We start from the raw sequence: 27,769 nt of genomic DNA on the forward strand, positions 1-27,769 counted from the left end.
AGGTCATTGGTTTGAATATCATCCTTTCCTCTCTGTATCATTTCAATGTATTAGATATTAGATGGTAAGTGTCAAGTTAGTTGATCTTACTGGCTTTTTAGGTGACATACAGTTGGATATTTCCAGGTATAACCATTATAGATTATAGTTTTCAGTATTTTGGATTGACTGAGGAGAGAAATCAAATCAGCATTTTACAGAAAATATAATGGATAGGTCACTGAAGCAAGATACCATGGTATTGTTAAGTGTTTTTTCCCTTCCCTGTGTACACAAATGAGTTTCTACTTCCTCCTTTTAGGTCATGCCTGGCTGTAGTTAACTTTCTTTGAAGTAGAGGGGGAAGGGAAAAGAGAGAGGAAGTAGGAGGGAACTCAGCAGATAATACTGTGTCTTTCAGCTAGTTGAGAACATGGAGAAAAAACAGATTATTGCTTGTTTAAAGATGCTTTCTATAGTTTTTTTTTATTATATAATATCTGTGCTATTGTTTTTTTCTCTGAAATATGGTTACAGAAGTTAAAAAAATTTCCATTAAATACGATTACAGTTTTGATCAAATTTACTTTAAAAAGTTTGATAATGAAATAGAACATTGAACTTTGAGCATGATTTCGAAATCATCTTGTCCTGGATTTTGGCTCCTGGCTGTGCACACACCTGCAGTTTTCAGGTTGGTTGCCTCATAGAGGATACAGAAGCAATTATTTTTTACCTAAAAGTTGTACATGACTCATATCAGTTAATCTGGCTTGGTTTGGTCTATTTGTCTAGTATTTTCTAGGGATCCCAATCCTTTGCTTTTCAGTATAATAAAACAAAGGGCACTCGGCAACATTACTGAACATTTGATGTAGAATGTGCTTGTCCAAAATCAAACCCCATGTTTATTGTATTAAAAGTTCATTGTAGTAATGAGATGTTTTTGTTAGAATACAGTAGTATGCAAATGCTAGACCTGAAGGAATGATTTTATTCCATTTGGAGTTCTGTATCCTAATGAGCTGATAAATGTTTAAGGATAAGACTCTTAATACTGTACTCTTTATTAACTGTGGAATATAGACATTGAACTATAGTACTTTACTAAATAACTAGAAATAGTACTGTTGTACTATAAATTTCTGTTTACAGGAATGAGGAGGAATGGGTGGAAAAAACCTGAATATTGTCTTAGTACCTGGAATAACAATTGCTTTAAAGAATTAAACAGAAAAGAATCTTGTAGTATCTAGTAAATGAATATGTCTGAACTGTGCCAAATCTGTTTATCTATAATTTCCATAGGCCTTCAGTGATAGTTGTTTTTCCAGTTTGAGTTCATTTTAATGGATAATTCTTTCCTTTTATGATATAAATGTATTGACTATAATTGCCAAATATCACTAAAGTAATTGTTGCTCAAAGTATCGCTTACTAACAATAGCTCGCATAGTTGCCTAGGATAAGTTAGCTGTATTTTAGGGAGTAGAATGTAATAGAGACATGTATTTTTTTTTCTGCTGAATTTGTGTCATGGTTCTGTGTGTGGTGTTTAGAATTGCTTCACAACCAGAATGAGCTAATGCAAGTAAGGTGGAAATTAGCCCTCCATCAGCCAGGGGAACAACTAACTGGTTATTTGGATGCTACTTAACAAATGTTATATACTTCATGGAATTAAACAGTTGATATTGCGGTCCACTCAAAGTTTGAAAATCTTCTTGGTAGAGATTTTGCTTATAAGCAGATCTATTTCTTAGAGTAATTGGATAGTATTATTTCCTTCAAAGAGAATTTCATGTTACTGTTGCTTTGGAGCATGGGGAAAGGACTTGGCTTTTGCACACTTTTGTTTGCCTTCACTCCAGTTTCTAGTATAGGCAGATCTCACTTTAAATCATTTTTATTATTTTATATACGTTATTTTTGGAGATAGGGTCTCACTTTGTCTCCTGAACTACAGTGCAGTGGAGTCATTATAGCTCACTGCAACCTCAGAATGGGTTCAAGCCATCTTCCTGCCTCAGCCTGCCACTGTGCCTGGCTACATTTTTTTTTTTTTTTTTTGGAGACAGTGCTATGGCTTGAGCCCAGCTCACAGCAACGTAAAACTCTCAAGAAGCTGGAACTACAGAAGTGAACCATCACCCCTAGCTAATTTTCTGGGATTTTTTCTGGGACCCCAGAGATGGTTCCTGTTTTGCTTAGACAGGTCTCAAACTCCTGACCTCAAGCAATTCATGTAGTTGCCTAGGATAAATGTCCTGGCCTTCCACAGTGGTAGATTACAGGTAGGAGCCATTGCATTTTAGTCTTCTACCATTAATTTTTACTAACTTCATAACTCCCTGCTGATCGCTTAATGGTTTTTATTTTATTGTTATTTTTTTTTGAGACAGAGTCTTACTTTGTTATCTTGGTTGGAGTGCAGTGGCTTCATAGTTCACAGCAACCTCGAACTCCTCGGCTTAAGCGATTTCTCTTGCCTTAGCCTCCTGAGTACTGGGACTACAGATGCAGACACCCCATGGCCAGCTAGTTTTTCCATTTTTAGTAGAGATGGGATCTTGCTCTTGCTCAGGCTCGCTCAGCCTTCCAAAGTGTTAGGATTACAGGCTGGAGCAACAGTGGCCTGCTGCTTAGTGGTTTTTAAACTTGATAAAAACCTGTAATCCTAGCACTTTGGGAGGCCGAGGAGGGTGGATCACTTGAGCTCAGGAGTTCTAGACCCCATCTCTACTTAAACTAGAAAAATTAGTTGGGCGTGGTCCTGCAGGCCTGTAATCTCAGCTATTCAGGAAGCTGAAGCTAAAAGATCACTTTAGCTGAAGAGTTTGAGGTTTCTGTGAGCTGTGACACCAGGGCACTCTACCAAATGTGATCAAGAGAGACTGTCCCCAAAATAAAAAACATTGATAAAAGCATAAGTAATGGTCTTTTTTTTCCCCAAAGAGTTTATAATCTATGATAATAATTTATAGAAAAACACTTTCATTAAAGTAGATTTGATTTAAAGAACCTGCAATAAAGACATCAGAGATATAAACATAAGAGAAGTCAGTAGAGATTGAAATGGTTAAAGAAGTCTCATGAAGGAGGTAAAACTTGAATGGGATTCACTTGAAGGAAGATGAAATGAATGATTTAGCGTAATCCAGACATTGGCCACGAGGGGCAGCATAATGGGTGATGAGGAGGTGTATTTAGGTGACAGAATATCAGCCTAGCTAGAGAGGAGAGTTTGTTTTTATAGTAGAATTCATGCTAGATGACATACATGGGGTCAGATAAAAGAGGAAAAGCATTGCTAACCACAGTTAGCAGGAGAATAACTAATCACCTAAATAACAATGCCATGTTGGTTGTTTTTGTAAATATCTTAAGCTTCTAATTGATTTGGTCTTTACTAGAGCCTTTTATCCTAGAGATTTAGTCTAGCAAAATGGTTAAGAACTTGAATGTTGACATTAGTTCAAGCAAACGTGGTTTAAAACCATATTTTGCTAGCTATGTGACATTGGGAAATCAAAGCTGTTCTTCCTAAATAAATGATTTCCTTATCTACCTCAGGGTTGTTAGGAAGATTAAATGGAATGATATACATATTAAAGAGCTTATTATACAGAAACTGCTCAGCAGAAATTAACAAGTATCTAGACATGGTCTAAATTTATTTTTTGGTGGATATTTGAAATTTCTTTTCCTTCCTACCATTCACACACACTCATTGGACATTTCTCTGCCACTGTCTGCCTCCTTTTTTTTTTTTTTTTTAGACAGAGTCTTAACTCTGGCACCCTGGGTTAAAAACTCCTGGGCTCAAAGGATCTTCTCATTTCAGCCTCTTGAATAGCTGCGACTACAGATGCACTCCACAATGCCTGGCTATTTTTTTTTTTTTTTAATAGGAATGATGTGTTGCTTTTCCTCAGGCTGGTCTCACACTCCTGAGCTCCACCCACCTACCTTGGCCTCCCAGAATCCTGGGATTACAGGTGTGAGCCGCTGTGCCCCCTCTTTTAATAATGTCTTTATTATCTTCTCTAGAACCCTTACCTTTCAGCAGATGGTACTACATAAACTCTTTCAGATGTTAGTATAATGCATTTTCAGTATATAATAAGAACATGTTTTGTAGTAAAGTTTATTCTTCTCTTCTTTAAGAAGTATATGTAGGTAAGATTACAAGGTGACTTCTTAAGCTGTTAATTTTTTTTTTTTTTTTTTTTTTTTAGCGATAGTATCTCACTTTGTCACCCTTGGTAGAGTGCTATGGCATCATGGCTTGCAGCAACCTCCAGCTCTTCGGCTTAGGTAGTTCTCTTGCTTCGGCCTCCCGAGTAGCTGGGACTACAGGTGCCTGGCTATTTTTTGTTGCAGTTTGGCCAGGGCAGGGTTTGAACCCATCACCTTCGGTATATGGGGCTGTTGCCCTACTCACTGAGCCACAGGCACCGCCCAAGCTATTAAAATTTTAAGAAATAATATTAGTAGACAAGATGCCTGGTGAATCATATTGTGGTGTAATTCTTCATAACACACCATTACTTTTTACCATAGAGAAAGTCATAAACTCCATTGTTGCTGATAGTTAATAGTCATTTTTATCTCAAAAAGTGTAAGTGATACTTAGTAAAGCATAGAGTTATTTTTCTGTACCTTACTAACCTCTGACAAGAGGCTTTGTGGATGTAATACTGCAAGTCGAAAAATCCTCTAATCATTGAGTTAAAAGAATTGGTCTGTATGACCTTTGAAATTCCTTTCAAGCACTCAAAGCTCTAATGTGACAAAATAGCCACTTCTGATCAGCATTAACACAGTCACATTAAGCCTTAATTATTTTAGTCTCTGGGATAAAAGGCATTCAACCTAAAACTAGTTTTAGCATAAAAGAAAACTTTTGAAAATCAGAGTTCTGCAGATTACAGAACCAAGATTGTTTAGATTAATGATATTTACTTAAGTCTTTACTCTCTATTTTTCTCTTTCCGTTTCTGAATTATATTTTGGCAGGTGTTGAGCACATTCCCAATTGCTCCCTGAATTTTCATATGCATCTCCCTTTCGCATTTCACGTTGACTTCTTATTAGCATTTGATTGAAATTTGGAAGTATGTCATTGACACAAAATCAGTAAAATGAGAACAATTATAGCATATATACTCTGTGAAGAGTATAAAAAATACAGGATTATAACTATAGCTCCAAACTATTGGTAGATTTTTGGCTTGGTAGGATTAGCATCCCTGGGCAGGCCTGGCCTGGGGGTGGTCTAGGAGATAGGCCAGAGCAGGAAACAGCTGTTGTGTAATACATGGCTTTATTCCATTCCTAGTCAAAAGTGACAGCTTGCAATCGTAGAGCCAAGCCAAACCCTGTATAGTAGGATGGACAACAAGAAAAGGGGAACTAGCAGCATAAAGCAGAGTCTTTGTACTTCCTTTTTTTTTTTTTAACTTAAAGTCGGTACATCGTGTTAATAAATTCATGAATTTTGCTCTGAATTCTTTTTATATACTCCTTCTATCATCTACCTAGGTGATCTTATATAGTTTCAAAAATAATTATGAAACATGCTTATGAAGTTCCCATAAATCAGTCAGATATTTTGATTCATCTCTGCTGCCATTGAAAGAGGAGTTCTTCATCTGTAAAAATTGGTTGCAAAACGTTAGTGTGTTTAAAATGTATCCTTGGAATTCAGGAACATGTTATTTTGACTGAAATTTGGCCCAAGTATGAGCCATTCTGCAATACTCAGATTGAAAACATTATTCTAAGTCACTTCAGTAATTCTCTTCTGATCCCAAAGCTGCTATGTTCATATGCTAAAAAAATCTGCCAGTCCCTTTTTAATTTTTTATGGCTGCTGTTATGAATTTAAAGTATGTGAAATTAAGCTTGTAGACATTAGATTCCAAAGAGTCTAAGCCATTACTAGTTACCATTGAGAAAGATTTTCTAGTTTTCTTTTTGCCATTCAAAATAGAACAATATTTATTTATTCCTTTTCCCAATTATATAATCTTACTAAAACATGGACACATTATCCAAAATCTCAAAATTAAAATTCAAGTTCTCAGTGTAATATTAGTATTTTTATATTTTTAAAATTTGAAAATATCCAAAATATTTTTATGTGCTGTATTTTAGTTAGCCTTATGAGAAAACAGATTGTATTATACTCTTAATTTTGTGCCCTACTGCTAGGGTAGATATTAATTTATTTAATCCACAAAAATCTTTGAGAATTCCAATTTACAAATAAAAGAGTAGCAGAAATAGAAACCCATGTAAAAGTAGATTAAATTTAAAAAGGGAGTATTATAAAAATATAGCAGGCAATGTCATGGTACATCCATAGCAAGAAAATATATCCAAACCTTATTCAAATTGGAACTGGAAACTGAAAAGTCAGGAACTTGTCACATAGTCCCTTTTCTCCCTTCCCCCAATCTCCTTTCTTTAGACAGGTTTCTTCTCCTTACTCATAGGTTCTGTTTCTCATAGTGCTCATTTTCATGTGACTTGTGTGTGTTTGTATCAGTTCACCCACCTATCCTCTCTCCTTTGCAAGACCTTTTAGTTCTGATTTATGTTTCTTAATAAATGAGATAGGTGGCATAAGAGAATGAAAGGAGAATATGGAAGAAATATGAGGAAGGGAGAAGAATATATGGTAATAATTTCTATAGGTAAAAAAAGGGCAAGGCCTGTGACTCAGTGAGTAGGGCACTGCCCCCACATATCAAGGGTGGCGAGTTTGAACCCAGCCACAGCCAAACTGCAACAAAAAATAGCTGGGCGTTGTGGCAGGTGCCTGTGATTCTAGCTACTCTGGAGGCTGAGGCAGGAAAATTGCCTAGGCCCAGGAGTTGGAGGTTGCTGTGAGCTGTGACACCATAGCACTCTACCGAGGGTGGCTAGAATGAGACTCTGTCTCTAAAGAAGAAAATGAAGTTTAACAAAGTTGTGACCTGAAATCTAGGTTCACACAGCTAGTGGCAGCCAAAACATCTTGGACCCCAAACTTCAGATTCCAAGATGTTGTTTCTGTCATACCACCCATCTTTGTGAGCTATCAAATGGGAAGTGCCTCCTATTTGTATATTGTTCTCTTCCATTTGGCTTTTTTTTCTTACATTTGAAATCTTTCCTAAGTAAATGACCAAGTTTTTTCTTAATTTTATTGCCAGTACAACTTTCCTAGATTTTCCACATGCTAATAGCAAGCTACACTTCAAATCTGTGCATTTTCAGATTCAGCTTATCTTAGTGTTTGTGTATTTGATGTGCACCCCAAGACAACACCTTTTATTTCAATGTGTGGCAGAGATGCAGAAGGAAAAAAAGTTTGGACACCTCTGGCTTAAGATGTTTTGTAGTCTCTTAGTTTATTTTTTTTTTTTTTAGCTGTGTAGCTTTCTTTTTTGTGCATATAGGTATTTGGAACCTAGGTTTCCTCAAAGTCAAAACTGAAAAATAAATACTGTAAAATGAACCCTTCTCAGCTTCTTGATGAAAGATTGTATAAGCCAACTCTTTTTTTTTTTTTTTTTTTTTCATTTTTGGCTGGGGCCAGGCTTGAACCTGCCACTTCCAGTAGTTGGGGCCGGCGCCCTTGAGCCACAGGCACTGCCCTATACTCCAACTCTTCCAAGGCTTCAGACTAAAGACAAAACAATACCAACAATAAATAATATGGGTGAGGGCTATTTATTCATATGTTAAGGGCCTGTTGTGTTATATTAGGGAATACAAATACCTTGCCTTCATAAAACCTACAGTCTAATGGGGAAAACACACATAGAAAAGTACAAATGTAAGCTGTGATATGTGTATACCAGGGAATATTATTCAGCCATTAAAAAAATGGAGAGTTTACAGCTAATATGGATGTACTGACATCCTAACCTGAATGTACTAACCTGGATGGAAGTGGAACCCATTATTCTTAGTGAAGCATCACAGGAATGGAGAAGTATGAATTCTATGTATTCCATTTTGATATGAGGACAATTAATGACACGGTGGGGCATGGGGGAAGGGGAAACCAGACAGAGAAGGAGGGAGGGAGGGAAAGGAAAAGAAGGGGGGGAGAAAGAAAGGAAAAAAAAATAACTAATTCTCACATGGATTTGATTTGATTTTGCTTTGATTTTTCAATTCAACTTGTTAATGTGTTGTTTGGGATATTGCATCATCATTTATAAGTGAAATATGTTTCTAATTTCCCCTTTATAACAATATGTTTTCTCCAATTTTAATATCAGTTGTATCCAGATTAAGTAGAATGATTTTGAAGTATTTCTTCTTTTTCTGTTGTCTATAAGATTTGGCATGGTCTGTTTTTTAGTTGTCTATTTTTGGAGACTTTGGAAAAAAAAAATGAGAAAAAGTTAACTGATGACTCCAGACTGCACCTCAGAATCAAAGCATTCTGTAATAGACATACTCTTATTTGACAATGTGAATGTTACTTTCTTTGCCTTATTATTATTGCTTAATATTTCGATGCAGCAATCGTCTGATTTCCTTTCTGAATATATTTATCTTTGTTCGTTCTTTATGAGGTTTTTGTTTCTAGTCCTTTTCTTAAACATTGTTATTGTTATTAAATTTTAAGCCTTTTTAATTTTGTGAAGGGAAAAAAATGGAAACCTAATAAACACATGTATATGTAAAAAAAATTAGAAAGCCAGATGGGCAAATAAATAACTAAATAAATAATGCATATTTATTAGTAGAAAAGAAAGGAAAATATGAAAAAAAAGTACAAATGTAAATATAGGCAAAATGTAGTAATAGACACCAGTGAAGGAGTCCATTCTTGTTATGGGATGGATACAAAGGAGATGTTCCTGTTCTTAGAGTAGAAGTCTGCAATATATCAGGATGAATATTAAAATTAGCTAACCTAGTAGGACAGGAGAATTTGTTAAATACATGAAGTCAAGTGAATTAACAGAATGCCTATTGAATGGACCATTTACATAAACCCTAACCATACCATCTATCTTCCTGTGAAGGTAGAGTAGTGATAAGAAAGGGAGACTTTTTAACCATTTTTAGTTGGATAAACCACTGATTGATCTCAATATCATTGTCCTCATTGAGTAGAGGAATAATGAACATTAGTATAAAAGAAGCAAACAGAAAACTTAGCATTTTAACCATTTATGTGTACAATCACTGGTATTAAGTGCATTAACAATATCATGCAACTATTAGCACTGTGCATTTCCACAACTTTTTTATCATCCCAAGTAACTCTGCATTAAACAGTAACTCCCCATTTCCCAATTCTTTCCTCCCCCTAACTCCTGGTAACCTATAACCTCAATTTTACTTGACCTATGAATTTACCTATTTTAGGGTACCTCACGTAAGCAGATTCTTGCACTATTGGTCCTTTTGTTACCGGCTTATTTCCCTTAGCATAATATCTTTTAAGTTTGATCCGTTTTGTAGCATGTGTTAGAATTTCATTTTTATGGCTGAATGATACTCCATTTTGTGTATAGATCACATTTTGTTTGCCTGTTCATTTCCTGTTGTGTATTTTGGTTGTTTCTACCTTTTGCCTAATTGTGAATAGTGCTGCTATGAACATTATTGTACAAATTTTGAGGTGTTCCTTTCAGTTGTTTGGGGTATTTACCTAGGAGTCAAATTTTGCTGAATAATATGGTAATTCCATGTTTAGCTTTTAGAGAAACAACTGTTTTCATCAGTGGCTACACCATATATATATATACACACACACACACATATATATCTTTTCTTTTTTTGAGACGGAGTCTTACTTTGTTCTTCTCGATAGAGTGCCATGGCATCACAGTTCCATAGCAACCTTAAACTCTTGGACTTAAGCAATTCTTTTGCCTCCCAAGTAGCTGGGACTACGAGTGCATGGCCATCACAATGTGTGGCTATTTTTAGAGATGGGGGGGTCTCATTCTTGCTTGAATCGGTTCTAAACTGAGAGGCAATCCACCATGCCTAGCCACTGCACCATTTTTTATTCTCACCAGTAATTCATAAAGTTTTGTTTCCTTTCATGTCTGTGCCAATACTTAAACTATTTTTCATTTTCTTAATAATAGCCATGCTAATGGATAATAAAGTGGTAACAAATTGTGGTTTTTGTTTTGAATCTCCCTACTTAGTGATATTGAGCATCTTTTCATAAGATTATTGGTTATTACTATACTACATGTATTTGGAGAATGTTCTTTCAAATCTGTTGCCCATTTTATAAATATACTGTTTGCTTTTTTGTCATTGAGATGTAGGAATTCTCTATTCTATATTCTGGATATTAGTACCTTATGAGGCATATGCTTTAGCAATATTTTTTTCCCTTTCTGTAGGTTGTGCTTTTCTCTCTCTTCATATGTTCTTTGGCATACCATTTATTGAAAATTAACTGACCATTTATGTAACAATTTATTTCTGTGCTCTGTATTCTATTTCTTGATTTCTATGACTGTCCTTATACCAGTATCACTCTATTTTGATCACTTGGGGTACCGTTCTTTTTTTTCCCCCATTTTTTTACAGCTGCATAATTTGTTCAAGTGATTGTTAACCCCAAGATAAATCAGACTAAAGTATACTATTCTGTTCTGTTGAAATTTTCTTTTTTTATTGTGTTAAGACATTTATATCCTTTATTTAGAAAGATTCCCATGTACCCTTAAAAGATGAACCATAGACGTGCTGTTGAAATTTTCTGAAACATTAAGTCAATCTTTAGTGGGGTGACCAGACGTCCCGCTTTTTGACAATTTGTCCCATGTCCCGTGGAGTTTTAAAGAATGCACGAACGGGCGGGAGAACAGGAAGGGAATATATATGGTTTTCGGCTGCCATGTGGCTATTTCACCAGGATATGAGTTTTATATTATTTTTGTTAATTTTGTAATATTAAACTGTAATAATAACAAATAATTGTTGAGAAGTGATTATCGAGAACTGCTTATCAAAGTTTGCATTGTTGTCAGGTCCTGCCCTGCCCCGGCCATGTCCTGCTTTACCAATGTTAAAATCTGGTCACCCCAATCTTTGGAGTATAACTCCTAATTTGCAAATGATCAGGCATTAGACCTGCATTTTAGAGCAGGTATGGTTTTTTTTTTTTTTTTTTTTTTTTTTTTTTTTTTTTGGAGACACAGAGTCTCAAGCTGTCGCCCTGGATAGAGTCCTCAGGCATCATAGCTCACAACAGCCTCCAACTCGGGCTCAAGTGATCCTCTTCCCTCAGTTTTTCTATTTTTCAGTAGAGACAGGGTCTCGCTTTTGCTCAGGCTGCTCTTGAACTTGTGAGCTCAAGCAATCCCAGCATGAGCCACCGTACCCAGCCTTAAGATAACTTTTTTTTTTTGGCTGGCCAGGTTTGAACCTGCCACCTCCCCTATATGGGGCCAGCGCTCTACTCCATGAGCCACAGGTGCCGCCATCCTAGAGCAGGTATGTTTTTAAAAATTGAGGGGAAAGGCTGGGTGTAATGGCTTATGTCTGTAATTCTACTAGCACTTTGGGAGGCTGAGGCAGGAGGATCACTTGAGCCCAAGAGTTTGAAGTTGCAGTGAGCTATGATGATGCCACTGCAGTCCACCCTCACCCCCTCACTCCCATGCAAATAGTGAGGAAAAGGAGGATCTTGTGATTTCTGTGCTGTAACAATAGTTTTATTGTTTCTTCTTATTTCTATGTTTCAGTTACTTTGCTCTGTGAATTCAAAAATAGATAAAACACTTGATTTTCTTTCAGAGCAAGGGGAGAGACATAAATGTAGAGTCTTTAAGTTTAAAGGGCCAAATGTTATTCAGTATGTGGACTTTAAAAACATAATACTGAACCCATTGCAGAGGATGGGTTCTTACCTTGTTTCTGTCACATCCACTTTTTTCTTCAAGAATTTACATTCTATCACATGTTAACAATTACTTTCAGTGTTAACAAAGCCCAATGTTGAGAACTTTTCTTAATGTTTATTGCATATATGTCAGTCAGGAAAACATGTATTAATATAAATTGGTAGCATCTGCCTAGCTACCAATGTTGGGAAGCATTATGAGGCTCTGCCCTTGGCCAAGAAAGAGTGTGTGGTTAATTAATGTTGTTCAGTACCAGCATGGTAAAGGAAAGTATTGTATTGGTTTTAATCACTTCCAAGTTATCTCTTTTCCAATTTGTCTTATTCTGTAAGTAGGTATGAATATACATGTCTATAGTTATATTTTTAATTTTTATTGATACATAATAAATGTATGTATTTGGGGGTACATGTGGTAATTTAATGCATTCATATAATTTATAAAGCTCAGATCAGTGTAATTGGTATTCATCACTTTATATTTGTCTTTTATTTATGTTATAAACATTCAAATTATTTTCTCGCTATTTTGAAAATTAAATGGTAGATTATTGTAAACTGTAGTCACCCTACTGATTTATAAAACAGTAGGTCTTATTTCTTCTTTCAAACTGTTTATTTGCATCCATTAATCAACTTCTCTTCATCCTGTCTCCCCTCTACCATTCCCTGTCACCAGTACCAACAAATGTACTCACTCTATCTTCATGAGATGCACTTTTTTAGTTCTCAGGTATGAGAACCTGCAAAGTTTGTCTTTCTCTACTTCACTTATTTCATTTAACATAATGATCTCCAGTTCTATCCATATTGCTGCAAATGACAGTTTCCTTTTTATGGTTGAATAATATTTTCTTTATCCATCAACGGGCTCTTAGGCTGATATATATATTTTGGTTATTGTAAATAGCACTGCAGTAAACATGCAGGTGCAGAGGTCTCTCTATATTGATTTCCTTTTTTTGTTTTTGATAATATACCCCCTGGTGTTATTACTGGATCATGTGGAAGTTCTGTTTGAGGAACTACCATGCTTTTCTCCATAGTGGCCTACTAATTTAATTTACATTCCTACCATCAGTTTACAAGGGTTCCCCTTTCTCTACATCCTCACCAATCTGTTCAGTTTCATACTAGAATTATGAGTGGATTGCATGCCACAATTACAGTATTAGAATATTCTGGGTTTGTCTATATACTTAATTTTACCAGTGAGTTTTATATCTTCAGTTTTTCTTTCAACATTAGTGATTTTTTTTCTTTCAGATGGAAGAATTCCCTTTAGTGGTTTTTTTTTTTTTTTTTTTTGAGACAGAGCCTCAAGCTATCCCCCTGGGTAGAGTGCTGTGGCATCACAGCTCACAGCAACTTCCAACTCCTGGGCCCAAGTGAGTCTCTTACCTCTGCCTCCCAAGTAGCTGGGACCACAGGCGCCTGCCACAACGCCCGGCCACCTCTTGGCCACAGCTGTCATTGCTGTTTGGCGAGCAGGGCTGGATTTGAACCCGCCACCTTAGGTGTATGTGGCTGGCGCCCTAGCCAATTGAGCCACAGGTGCCGAGCCACCCTTTAGTGGTTCTTGTAAGATGGTTCTAGCAGTGGTGAAATCTGCTAGCTTTTGTTTGTATGGGAGAGACTATCTCTACTTCATAGTTATAGAATTTAGCTTCGCTAGAGTGCGGCACCTCTGGCTCAGTGGATAGAGCACTGGCCCCCTGTGCCAAGGGTGGCAGGTTCAAGCCGGGCATTGTGGCCAGCGCCTATAGTCCCAGCTACTTGGGAGGTTGAGGCAAGACAATCACCTAAGCCCAGGAGTTGGAGGTTGCTGTGAGCTGTGATGTCATGGAATTCTACCATGAAAGTGGACAAGAAAGTGAGACTCTGTCTCTACAAAAAAAAAAAAGCTTCATTGGACACAGTATTCTTAGACAGCAGGTTTGTGCAGCATGTGTTTTGTTGTTGTTAGTTTTATATCAACCCTTTGAGCGTGTCATCTCATCTTCTGTCCCATATGGTTTCAGTTGAGCAATCTGTTGCCATCCAAATTATAGCTGCTTTATATGTTATTTGCTGCTTTTTCTCTTCCTACTTTTAGGATTCTCCCTTCGTTCTTTGAAATTCTGTCTTTTATCCTTTGTGAGTTTCATTATCACATGCCTTGAGGGTAGTGTTATATGAATTGAATCTATATTTTGTTCTTTGGCCTTCCTTTACCTGTGTTTTTATCTCTTTTTCAAGTTTTGGATAGTTTTTTTTTTCTTATTATAATGTCTTTAAGTAAGCTTTCTACACTTCTTTATCCCTTGCTCTTTTTTTTTTTTTTTTTTTTGGAGACAGAGTGTACTCTGTCACCCAATCTAGAGTGGGATGGCTTCATTATAGCTGTCTGCACCTCAATCTCCTGGGCTCAAGCAATTCTTCTGCCTCAGCCTCCTGATCTGGAATGGCTGGGACTACAGGTTAGCTTGGACTATGGGTCTGCCACCACGCCAGCTAATTTTTTTTTCTATTTTTTATAGAGATGAGAGTATTTGATCTTGCTAATAAGGTTATTCCAACTCCTGGCCTCAAGAAATCTTCCTGCCTTTTCCTCCCAGACTGCTAGGCTAATAGATGTAAACCTCCATGCCTGTCCTCATTGTCCTTTGGAATACGAGTAATTCTTAGATTTAGTTGTTTTAAGGTAATTTTCTGTATGTTGTATGTAGTAGGTGGTCTTTATTCTTTTATTTTTATTTATTTATTCATTTAGTTATTTATTTTAGGAAACAGAGTCTTATTCTGTCATCCAGGCTGGAATGCAGTGGCACAATCATAGCTCACTACAGGCTTGAACTCCTTGGTCCCACCTCAGCCTCATGAGCAGCAAGCATTACAGAGGCTAACCACCGTGCTTGACTGACCGTCTTTTCTTTTCATTATTTTTTCTTTTTTTTCTCCTTTTAGTTTATTTTTAAGCAGCCTGTCTTATTTTTTTTTTTGAGACAGAGTTACACTGTGTCGCCTTTGGTAGAATGCTGTGGCATCACAGCTCACAGCAGCCTCCAACTCTTGGGCTTAAGTGATTCTTTTGTTTCAACCTTCCAAGTAGCTGGGAATATAGGTGCCCACCGCAATGCCCAGCTGTTTTCTGTTGCAGCTGTCATTGTTGTTTACTTGGCTCAGATGGGACTCGAACCCTCCAGCCTCAGTGTATGTGGCTGGTAACCACTGTGCTATAAGTGCTGAGCCAAGTAGCCTATCTTTACACCTGATGATTCTTTTCTCTGCTTGATTGATTCTGCTATTGAAAGCCTCTAAAGAGTATTTCAGTTAAGCAAATGTATTTCTCAGTTCCAAAAAAAAATTATTTTTCCAGACAAAGTCTCACTTTGTTGCCCTCAATAGAGTGTCATGGCATTGTAGCTCACAGCAACCTCAAACTCTTGGGCTCAGGCGATTCTCTTGCCTCAGCCTCCCAAGTAGCTGGGACTATAGGAGCCTGCACAACACCTGGCTATTTTTAGAGGCGGGGCTCACTTTTGCTCAGGTTGGTCTTGAACCTATGAGCTCAAGCAGTCCACCTGCCTCGGCCTCCCAGAGTGCTTGGATTGCAGGCGTGAGCTACTGTGCCTTGCTCAAAAATTTTTTTTAAATTTCAATTCCTTTGTTAAATTCCTCTGATGAATTTTCTTTTCTTTTTCTTTTCTTTCTTTTTTTTTTTTTTTCAGAGAACAGAGTTTCATTTTATTGCCCTTGGTAGAGTGGCTTCACAGCAACTTCCAACTCCTGGGCTTAGGCGATTCTCTTGCCTCAGTCTCCCAAGTAGCTGGGACTACATACATCTGCCACAGCACCCGGCTACTTTTTGTTGTAGTTTGGCTGGGGCTGGGTTTGAACCCGCCACCCTCAGTTTATGGGGCTGGTGCCCTACCCACTGAGCCACAGGCCTCCCACCTCTGATGAATTTTCAAATTGATTTTTCTGTGTTGTATTAGACATTAATGCATTTCCTTAAAATTCTTGCTTAGGTTGCATATTGCTGTCTCATGAAGGTTCTTGCTTTGTCTGTTTGAGAAGGTTGTGTTTTCCTATTTACTGTTGTTCCTTTTTTCGTTTCTTTTATTTCTTTGAGACAGAGTCTTGCTATGATCGCCCTCAGAGTGCTGTGGTGTCATAGCTCACAGCAACCTCAAACTCTTGGGTTCAAGTGATTGTCTTGCCTCACCCTCCTAAGTACCTGGAACTACAGGAGCCTGCCACAATGCACAGAGGCTTTTTTTTAAAGAGACGGGGTGTTGCTCTTGCTCAGGCTGGTCTCAAACCCATGAGCTGAGGCAATCCACCTGCCTCGCCCTCCCAGAGTGCCAGGATTACAGGCCTGAACCACCATGCCCAGCCTTTTGTTATTGGGGTTTTTTTTGTTTTTTTTGAGACAATCTCCCTTTATCGCCTTTGGTGTAGAGAGTGGTGGCATCATAGCTCACAGCAACCTCAAACTCTTGAGCTCAAGCGATTCTCTTGCCTCAGCCTCCCAAGTAGATGGGACTACAGGCACCTGCCACAATGCCCAGCTATTTTTAGACAGGATCTCACTCTTGCTTAGGCTGGTCTCCAACCTGTGAGCTCAAGCAATCCACTGCCTTGGCCTCCCAGAATGCTAAGGTTATAGGCATGAGCCACGGTGTTCTTGTGCATTGTTACATTGAATGATTATTTGTTTCAATTTTCTTTGTCCGATTTTCTGGGGGTTTTTTAGAGACAGGGTCTCACTTTGTCACTCTTGATAGAGTGTCATGGAGTCACAGCTCACAACAACCACCAACTCTTGGGCTTAGGCGATTCTCTTGTTTGGTCTCCAGAGTAGCTGGGACTACAGGCGCCTGCCACAATGATGGGCTATGTTTTTGTTGCAGTTTTAACCCGCCACCCTCGGTATATGGGGCCAGTGTCCTACTCACTGAGGCACAGGCACCACCCTTCTTTTTTTGTTTTTATTGGATATGTTTATTTAGAGATTCTTTGTAATTTACCTCTTTTTTGACCCCAGCTGGGTCCCTACTTCCTTTGGGGCATTAGACTGTGTCTTTTTTTTTTGAGACAGAGCCTCAAGCTGTCGCCCTGGGTAGAGTACTGTGGCATCACAGCTCACAGCAACCTCCAACTCCTGGGTTCAAGCGAGTCTCCTGCCTCTGCCTCTGAAGTAGCTGGGACTACAGGTGCCTGCCACAATGCCCGGCTATTTTTTTTGGTTGCAGCCATCATTGTTGTTTCGTGGGCCCAGGCTGGATTCGAACCCACCAGCTCAGGTGTATGTGGCTGGCGCCTTAGCCACTTGAACCACGGGCGCCAAGCCTAGACTGTGTCTTAAGGTAAGCTTTGCCTGGGTTCTAGTAAACAGTCAGAACGCTGATCCCAAATGGGGGTTATCCCAGTAATGTGGCATTAGTTTTTATTCCTATGGGATCTGTAGAACAAATCTCCTACAGCATGGTGTTAGTGAACAGCCACTCTGATTTAGTGTCTCCTTTCACTGCGTAATGGAGCAGAATTTCTAGGGCTGGGGATGGTAGTCCTGGCTTCTCCTTCTCCCTTGAGATATTTTTCTCTTCAGGCACTTCTGATGCTTCCTATAGGTTGAGGCAGGGACAGATCTCTTGCCAGGGAACCCCAGATTATGGAAAAGATGGTTGTTCACCTTGATCTCACTTTTTCCAATGTAGAAACTGTGAGTCAGGTGGAAATTTTCTGCACTTTAGTGCTGGATGGCCTGGGGGAAGTGGCATCACAGTTGTGGAAATCCACTTCTCTTACCATCTGCTCAGGGATTTTTCACTTCTCTGTGTCCCTGGAAACTGTCTTGTCCTCATTTTTGAGTTCTGGGATTTTGCTAGTGATAATCTCCATGCTATATACTTGGTTTTGGTTTGGAGGGGGATGGAGTGAAGCTAGTTTTTTTCTGTAGTATTGCCATTTTAGAATCAAAAGTCTGTATTTATATTTTTTTATGAATTCCATTTGAATGGTGGTACAACTTGGATAGCTCTATCTTTCCACCAAGAACTCCAAGGACTTTATATTAGAGTATCTGGTTTAGTGCTAATATTATTTAAAGTCAGAAATAGGTTACAAAGTAATTAAATTTTAAATTACAAGGAGAACCAAAATCAACCAGAACAATCATGGGATTAATTGCCAAATTTTATTAAGATTTTGTTCAAAGGCTTGGTGCCAGTGGCTCAAAGGACTAAGGTGCTAGCCACATACACTTGAGCTGGCAGGTTGGAATTCAGCCCGGGCCTGCCAAACAACAATGATGGCTGCAACCAAAAAATAGCCAGGCGTTGTGGCGGCGCCTGTGGTCCCAGCTACTTGAGAGGCTGAGGCAGGAGACTTGCTTGAGCCCAGGAGTTGGAGGTTGCTGTGAGCTGTGATGCTACAGCACTCTACCCAGGATGATAGCTTGAGGCTCTATCTCAAAAAAAAAAAAAAATTGTTTGAAGATACTTAACTAATCATATAAGATTTATATGCATATAAGATTTATCCTCAGGAAATTTATGCTCTTTGAGGGGAGTCTATTGAAATGCTACAAATTGGTTATAGTATAACTGTCCAGCCTGGACTCAGATTTCATCTCTGGTGCTTACTATCTGAAATGCTGTGCAAGGTATATAACTCCTTTACTACTTTTTTAATCTCTAAAATAGATATTTAATACCTATCTCATTATACTGTTATCAGTATTTGTGAGGTAGTATGGTGAAAGTATGTGAAAGATCTTTGTACTCACATTTTTATGAGAAAGAGTATATGGGTAAGATTTGAGAAAAGTAATAGATCTTTTTGGGTAAATCTCTCTTCATGATGTTTTTACTTTCAAGAGATCCTTTAGAAGGAATTATTTTTTAACCCTCAGATGATAAAATAGATGTCATTGACAGCCTTTACCACTTCATCAGTGAGTTATATAATTGGTAAATTTCCTACATTCTCCTAGTTTTCTATTAATTTTTCCCAGCCAAGATATTGCTCTCCTATGGTATATCTTTTCAACAATTATTAGTTAAGTTCTTAATTCCCTTAATTTTTTGTCTTTTTGTCATATATGCCTTTTAATTTCCTACTTTGGAATAATCCCATTTTCTTTTTCCAACTTTAAACCATAAATATACCCTGTCCACTATTGATAGCCACTAGTCACAAGTGACTATTTAAAGGTAAATTAAGTAAAACTAAGTTGAAAATCCAGTTCTTCAGCCAAGCAAGCCACATTTCAAGCATGTCAATAGTTATATGTGGCACAGTATATGTATATAGCATTTTTATCATAGAAAATTCTGTGGATAATTTTTACCTTAAATGCTGAGCACTACAGAAAAAAAATGACTCCTGTGTATTTTAGTGCCATTGTATTGTTCTCCAGTCTTAGCCAAGACCTTAGTATCATTTGGCATTCTTTTATATGCCCCTCTTTCCCTCCCCACCTTTTTTTTTTTTCCCTTGAGACACTGTCTCACTATGTCACCCTCGGTAGAGTGCTATAACATCACAGCTCACAGCAACCTCAAACTCTTGGGCTTAAGTGATTCTCTTGCCTCATTCTCCCAAGTAGTTGGTACTACAGGCGCCCACCACAAAGCCTAGCTTTTTTTTGTTGCAGTTCTCATTGTTGTTTACCTGGCCTGGTCTGGGTTCAAACCTGCCACCTCGGAACCACGGTGGTATGGGTACCGAGCCCCCACTTCCCTTTTTTGAAGGTGGAGTTGTGCTATATTGCCCAGGCTCAAGTTAGAATTATGTGATAGGAACAACTGAGCCAGGTTGTATGCCCCTTTTGAGCTTCTGTTTCCTAAAGCAGTTATTCCAAAAATTATCACTACTCTACTCAGCTTCCTCCTTTTCTCTTAGTAGATGACCTTTCTTCTGCTACACAGAGGAAATTGAGATTATAAGAGGAACCTCCTTAACTTCCTGTTCTTATAAAATCTATTTTTTGCACCTCTCCTTTCCTCTTCTGTGGTCTGAGATGGGTTCATTTTTATCATTGCTTTGACTTTACAAATTGATTACCTGGTATGTCCCTGATACCATTACCATTTCTAGGTATTTAAGATAGAGCCATGAACAAAACAAAAATTTTGCTGCCCTCCTAAAACATACCTTTTGGGAAAACACAGGCAGCAAACTATAGGACTATTTATTTAAACTGGGTATGGTGGCCTGTGCCTATAATCTCAGCTACTATGGAGGCTTTGCTGGAAGCATTGATTGAGACTACAGTGAGCTATGATGATGCCACTATACACCAGCTTGGTAACAGCAATACCCTGTCTCTTAAAAAACAACAAAAACAAAATTGTTTAGTATATTAGAATATGGTAAGTGCTCTGGAGAAAAAGTCCAGAAGGGGATAGGCGAAGCATTCTATATGCAAATTAGTATAAAATGATGTGAGAAAGGTTATAGGGCAGATTAAGAAGGGCTCTGCAGGCAACTATAAGGACTTTTATTTTTTCTGTTAAGGAGTGGAAGTCTTGGGAGGGTTTTGAGCAGAAGAATGATACAATAAAACTTTTTTCCTGTATATAATTTTAAACATATATAGCCACAGAATAGTAACATGAGCTCCCTTGTAGAATCCAGCTTTAACAATTATCAGTTCATGGCCAATAATGATTCTTCTTTGTATTCTGGTTTTTTGTTTGTTTGTTTTGTTTTTTGAGACAGAGCCTCAGGCTGTCCCCCTGGGTTTTTTGTTTGTTTGTTTTGTTTTTTGAAACAGAGCCTCAGGCTGTCCCCCTGGGTAGAGTGCTGTGGCATCACAGCTCACAGCAACCTCCAACTCCTGGGCTCAAGCGAGTCTCCTGCCTCTGCCTCCCAAGTAGCTGGGACCACAGGTGCTGCCACAATGCCTGGCTATTTTTTGGTTGCAGCCATCATTGTTGTTTGGCGGGCCTGGGCTGGATTCGAACCTGCCACCTTAGGTGTATGTGGCTGGCACCTTAGCTACTTGAGCCACAGGCACCGAGCCTCTTCTTCGTATTCTGTTCAACTTAACAATATTTTCAATTTCTGATGGATTTATTAGGATTTAACCCCATTATAAATTAAGGAACATCTGTATGGTAAAAGAACTCTGTATTGTTTCATCTCTAATTTTCTCTATATGTATATTTAAATACATAAATTAAAACGTCTGTAGTCTTAATGTCATTATTCACAGTAGTTCTATAATTCACTTCTTAGCAAGCAATACCAGGAATGATAGAATATCATGTTTACTCATTTGCATACCATATGCAACCACCAGACTTAGAATGACAACACTAATGTTATCACCAACAGTATAATTTCTGTGCACCTCCATTTGTTTTTTTTTTTTTTTTTTTTTTGGAGACAGAATCTCACCCTGTTACCCAGGCTAAAGGAGAGCCATGACATCAGCCTAGCAACCTTAAACTCCTGGGCTAAAGTGATCCTTTTGCTTCAGCTGCCCAAGTAGCTGAGACTATAGGCACATCCCACCATGCCTTGCCCATTTTTAGTAGAAATAGGGTCTTGGGGTCTCTCTCTTGCTCTGGCTAGTCTGCCAGCTCCTGAGCTCATGTAAATGATCTTTTCCCTTCAGCTTCCCAGAGTGTTAGGATTATAGGCATGAGCCACCACACTGTGCCTTTTTTTTTAAAAATGAGGCAGTCTCACTTTTCTGCCCAGGCTGAGGTGCTGTGGCATCAGCCTAGCTTAACATTGACCTCAAACTCCTGGGCTTTCCTCCCACCTCAAGCAATCCTCCCACTTCAACTCCTGAGTAACTGGGACGATGGGTGCCAAGGGAGAGTGAGGTGAGAGGAGCCTAAGCAAGAGCGAGACTCGGTTTCTACTAAAAATAGAAAAAAATTTCTTTTTTATTCTTTAGACTATAACCCACTGGTGATATATTCAATTTGTTGTTTGTAGTTGTCTCAAATTATCTCTCTTTACATTGTGTTTTCAAAAGCTAATCCCTCTCATGGTATTCTAGAATCTATCTTCATAGATATTTTTCTCCACTTACTAAATCTTAAGCCTATTTTTCTTTCATTGTTTTTTTCTTCATTATATAAATAATGGCATAAATATACTATCTATTACTCTAGAAAATTGTTTTCTAATATAAGAAATAAAATTTCTCATACTCATTCTAGTTATCTTACTCCCTTGCCCCATAGTTGGATATTTTTTGTTTTAGATAGAGCCTCAAGCTGTCACCCTGGGTAGAGTGTCCTGGCATCATAGCTCACGGCAACACAGCTCACAGTTGAGCCCTCCAACTCCTGGGCTCAAGCGATTCTCCTGCCTTCACCTCCCAAGTAGCTGGGACTATAGGCGCCCACCACAATGCCTGGCTATTTTTTGGTTGCAGCTGTTGTTTGGCTTGCCCAGGCTGGATTCAAACCTGCCGGGTCTGGGTTTAAACCTGCCACCTCCCGCTTATGGGGCCAGCGCCCTACTCCTTTGAGCCACAGGCACCGCCCCATAGTTGGATTTTTACTAATGTGAACTATTATGTCTGTATTTCCTTACCTCTCAATAACATCTTCAGTTACTGCAGCTTAGCTTCTGCCTCTGCTTCCACAAAACTGATGTTGCTTAGATTGAGAATAATTGCAATTATCACAATGAATATTCATGTCTGCATTGGTGTCCTACTGAATCTGTCATTTAACATTGCAGATTACTGGTTGGAAATTGTTCATACCTATTGCCCCTCTGATGATACTTTTCAAATTTTCCTACTCTGGCTTGCTGGTTTTTCTCTATGTAGTTTTATTGTTGAGTGGTTTCCTATGGTGTACCTTTTTGGTATCTTCCATTTCACTACTCATCCTAAGCAATGTCATATTTCCATTGTTGTGCAAAACCCTATCTTCAGAGGTATGTGGCACACCACATGGGTGAAGGGCTGAACTACAACTTGGTCTGTACCTAACAAACGCAAAACAATGTAACCTGATTATATGTACCCTTATGTTAATCTGAAATTTAAAAAAAAATTCCTGTCTTCTGAATCCAAAACTATAGTCTAGACCTCTCTGCTATACTATCCCTTATTTTAAAACTATTTATTTATCATTATCTTATGTTCCAGGCACTGTTCAGATAAAACTTTCTGCCCCCATGGAACTTAAGTTTTACAAGTAGAGGCCAGGTATTATAATAAATGTAATAAGTAAATTATATGTTATAAAATTTAATAAATGCTATGACTATATGAAAAAGTGATTGTAAGAACAATTAGAGTTGGGTAAGAGAGAAGCAGTGTAGAGTGTTTAAAAAGATGGTCAGGGTAGATATTACTAAGAAGGTGAAAACCATATATTCTTCTGCTTACCGAATTAAGATTCAGCACTCAGACCTTGTTTTTGTTTTCCTTCCTGATCATTCTTTATCCCAGCTAATGGCATAACCATATCTATTCTATTTTGTCACTTAAATCAATATCTGGGAATATATTAGGTTCTTCTTTTTCTCTTACATATTTGTCTCTGAGAATTGTTGATACTGCCTCTTTGAGATTGCTTGTATCTGTCTCATTCTACTTATATCTGCTGTAAGGCTTCCATCTACACCTGGCTGAACTGTTGCAGAACTCTCCAAATAGGGTCCTTGAGTCTTCCTCCTTACCTGCTCTGCTGCCTGCATTTAATCCATACCAGTATACTTAAGAGTTCTCCCTATATATTGTACTGCTTCATTCATCTATTCTTGTACATGCATTTTCCTCTGCCCAGAAAGCCTTTCTTTTCTGATCTTCCATTATCTGGCAGGTGCCCTTGTATTTTTGAAATTCCAGCTAAAAGACTTACGTGTTCATACTTTTCTCAAGTCCTAGTCAAGTATTTTCTTTTCTGTGATACCTTTCTCAAGACAGTAACTAGATCATTCAACTTTCTCCTCTGTATCCTGTGTAAAACTCTTTAGTCTATATAGTATTTGTGTCTCTTCTGTTCCATTGGACTGCAAGATCCTGAGGGCAGAAACTGTCTTATATACATTGCCAGTCCCTTGGCACAGTAATTAAGATCAGGTGTTCAAAATCTTGTTGAATGAAATATATTCTTCATAAATTTTAGTAATAAGAGAGCCTTTTGGTTCCACATTTAGACTGTTTCAGGCATAATTCCAACAAGTTGTTAAATCTTATATCCTTACCACAGCATGTAGAAGCCAAAATAAGAATTTTGAAAAGGTAATAATGGTAGTGCAGTACAAGAGGTTACCAAAAAACCAAAAAGTAAAACAAAATTCAAATATTGTTTGAATGGCCCAATTCGGTATGAGGCAACTGTTTACATCAATCAATACTTAGGACTGTATCATAATAATGAATAATGATGTCAATCATAAGTATCAACGAAAACCATAAATTGTGTTTAGTATGTCATTTGATGAAGAAATCAAAATATTTTTATTTATTTATTTATTTTTGGGGGCCAGGGCTGGGTTTGAATCTGCCACCTCTGCTATAGGGTGCCAGCACCCTACTCCTTGAGCCACAGGCACTGCAGAACTCAAAATATTTTTATCTTGGGTGGTGCCTGTGGCTCAAGGAGTAGGGTGCCGGCACCATGTGCTGAGGGGTGGTGGGTTCAAACCTGGCCAAAGACTGCAAAAAAATTTTTTTTATCAGAATTAATAGAATTATAATACAAATTGTGTTATAAATGATCCTTAAAAACTGCTTTTTCCCAAGACAAACCAAAATAAACATTTTTTTTTAGACGGAGTCTCGCTATATCGTGCTTGGTAGAATGCCGTCACAGCTTATAGCAACCTTAGACTCTTGGGCTTAACTAATTCTCTTGCTTCAGCCTCCAAAGTACCAAGTAGCTGGGACTACAGGCACTTGCCACAACATCTGGTTTTTTTTTTTTTTTTTTTTTTTTTTTTTGTCACAGTTGTTGTTTAGTTGGACCAGGCCAGGCTCGGTTCATGTGGCTGGCGCTGTAACCACTGTACTACGGCCCCCGAGCCCAAAATAAACATTTAATGTGCTTCATTCAGTTTATGTTCTTTTCTGATTAGATTTTCTGGATACATCAAACATACCTTTTTTAGGAAAAGAAATTGCTGAAAGTCATTGTGAAGTATATTATGCATACTACCTTCTTTAACAAGTCTATGTAATTAAGGTGTTTTTCTGTTATCTAGTATTGTATTTTTAGCTCCCCTCCTTTTTTTCTTTTTCTGTAATTTAAAGCATTTCTTAAGTATAGGTTGAGTATTCCTAATCAAAAAATCTGAAATATTCCAAAATCCAAAGTGCTCAAAGGCAATGCTAACTGATTTCATATTTTTAAGTTAAGGATGCTTAACCAGTTATGCACAGGTAAATATTCCAAAGTCCAGAAAAATCAGAACTTCTTCTGGTCCCAAGCATTTCAGACATAGAATACTTCCTTAACTTCTATTTTCACATTTGCTCTGCATAGACCCAAATAAAGGAACAGGTAGACTTAAGTAAGCATCATAAAAGACTGAGTATTGAGTCACAGAACCTACTCATTGTTCAAGTTTGCACTGGAGTGTGTTCCCTCTGAGACAAGAGTATGGTATAATAGTTCAAGTTTATAGGTTTATCATTTTCATAGCACTCCATGGGAAAAGTGAAAAATCAGTCCAGGAAGTTGGTAGTATGGTATTAATTGAGTTAAGTTATATTTTTAAAGATTTTTTTTTGAGACAGAGTCTTTCTATGTTATCCTCAGTAGAGTGCTACAGTGTCACAGCTCACAGCAGCCTCAAACTCTTAGGCTTAAGTGATTCTCTTCCCTGAGCCTCTGGAGTAGCTGGGATTATAGGTGCCTGCCACGAGGTCTGGCTACTTTCTGGTTGTAGCTGTCATTATTGTTTAGCAGGCCCAGGCTGGACTCAAACCTGCCAGCCTTGGTATATGTGGCTGGCGCCCTAGTCACTGAGCTACAGATGCCGAGCCTGCATTTTATATTTTTAAATATTTTTTTAAATGAATGTTCATTCTATATGAACAAAATGTATGACTACTATGATTCATATTCTATATGAATCAGTACTCACTGACACAATTATGTGTGAGTATGCATTATATACATACACACTAGCTCAGTATTAGTTTGTAGCTGTGAATTTTTAGTAGAATACTTTCTTCAAAATATACAAATATATAATTTTACTTTTTGTTAGGTTGAACTCTTTTCTTCCTACTCCAAGGATTGTTGTTTTTTTTTTTCTTTTTAAAACCTGGGTTGTGCTGAAAAAATATTTTTAGCTACTGCTTTGGAAAACATTAAACAGTTCCCAGGCCTTCCTGAGTTTGTTCAGTTGTAAGTTTGAGGAAGCTACATTAAGTAAATTGTGGTTGGCAAATGCTGTAAGCAGATGACACAATAAAAGCCTTGCTGATAAATAGCTTAAAAGAAAAATTGCCGAGCTTGCCCAAGTCTTGTCCTCTTTTCTTCGGACATCATATCCTTCACCACTCCTTCCACCGCCTTCTCCAGCAATTACCGGTCCCTGGGTTCAGAGCAGGCACCCAACTACAGTGTCTAGCCCGCCAGCAGTGCAGCCAGCATCTGTACAGGTGCCGTGGGCTTGGCTTCCTAGATCTCCGTGTCCTGTTCCACCAGTTTCCGGGGCAGCTGGGGTCCACGGGGTGGGTGGGGGGTCTGGCAGGAATAGGGGGCATTCAGACCAAGAAGGAGACCATGCAAGAACTGAATGATCACCTGGCCTCCTACCTGGACAGAGTGAGAAACCTGGAGACCGATAATCAGAGGCTGGAGACACCTGGAGAAGAAGGGGCCCTAAGTCAGAGACTGGGCGCATTACTTCTAGACCATGGAGGATCTGAGGTCTAGGATCCTTGCAAATTCTGTGGACAATGCCCACATCGTTCTGCAGATTGACAGTGCCCATCTTGCTGCTGATGACTTTAGAGTCAAATATGAGACACAGCTGGCCATGTGCCAGTCTGTGGAGAGCAATATCCATGGACTCTGCAAGGTCATTGATGACACCAATGTTACTTGGCTGCAGCTGGAGACGGAGATCAAGGCTCTTAAGGAGGAGCTGCTTTTCATGAAGAACAACCACGAGGAAGAAGTAAAAGTCCTACAAGCCCAGATTGCCAGCTCTGGGGTGACTGTAGAGGTAGATGCTTCCAAATCTCGGGACCTGAGCAAGATCATGGCAGACATGTGAGCCCAGTATGATGAGCTGGCTCAGAAGAACAAAGAAGAGCTAGCCAAGACCTGGTCCCAGCAGATTGAAGAGAGCACCTCAGTGGTCACCTCACAGTTTGCTGATATCGGAGCTGCTAAGACAGCTTACAGAGGTGACGCCTGCAGTCCAGTCCTTGTAGATCAAACTGGACTTCCTGAGAAATCAGAAGTCCAGGTTGGAGGACAGTCTGAGTGAGGTGGAGGCTCGCTATGACACCATGCAGATGGAGCAACTCAGTGAGGTCCTTCTGCATTTGGAGTCAGAACTGGCACAGACCCAGGCAGAGGGGCAGTGCCAGGCCCATGAGTATGAGGCACTGCTAAACATCAAGGTCAAGCTAGAGGCTGAGATTGCCACCTACCGCTGCCTATTGGAAGATGGGGAGGACTTCAACCTTGATGATGCCCTGGACAGCAGCAACTCCATGCAGACTATCCAAAAGACCACTACCTGCAGGATAGTGGGTGGCAAAGTGGTGTCTGAGACCAAAGACACCAAAGTTCTGAGACACTGAGTCAGTAAAAGCAGCGTATTCTTATGCCAGTAAAGAGTTCTGAGGTCACTGGAAAAAAAAAAAAAGAAGAAAAGAAAAATAGCATTGTAGACTTTTGGACTACCATATAAAGTTCAAAACTATTATTAAAGATATTACAAAGAATTTTTTTTTTTTTTTTTTTTTTT

General features: G+C 38.5%; 1 protein-coding gene and 1 pseudogene across 6 annotated transcripts in view; both read left to right on the plus strand.

The window, feature by feature from the left end:
- Positions 1–27,769, plus strand: part of JMJD1C (jumonji domain containing 1C) — a 360,771-nt gene that overhangs the window by 248,358 nt on the left and 84,644 nt on the right. The gene's annotated exons all lie outside the window — the stretch shown is intronic.
- LOC105886407 lies at positions 26,520–27,686 on the plus strand (annotated as a pseudogene).

Source organism: Otolemur garnettii, unplaced genomic scaffold (assembly GCF_000181295.1).
Source record: "Otolemur garnettii isolate 467f Iridium unplaced genomic scaffold, OtoGar3 scaffold00008, whole genome shotgun sequence".
In the NCBI taxonomy this organism is placed as follows: domain Eukaryota; kingdom Metazoa; phylum Chordata; class Mammalia; order Primates; family Galagidae; genus Otolemur; species Otolemur garnettii.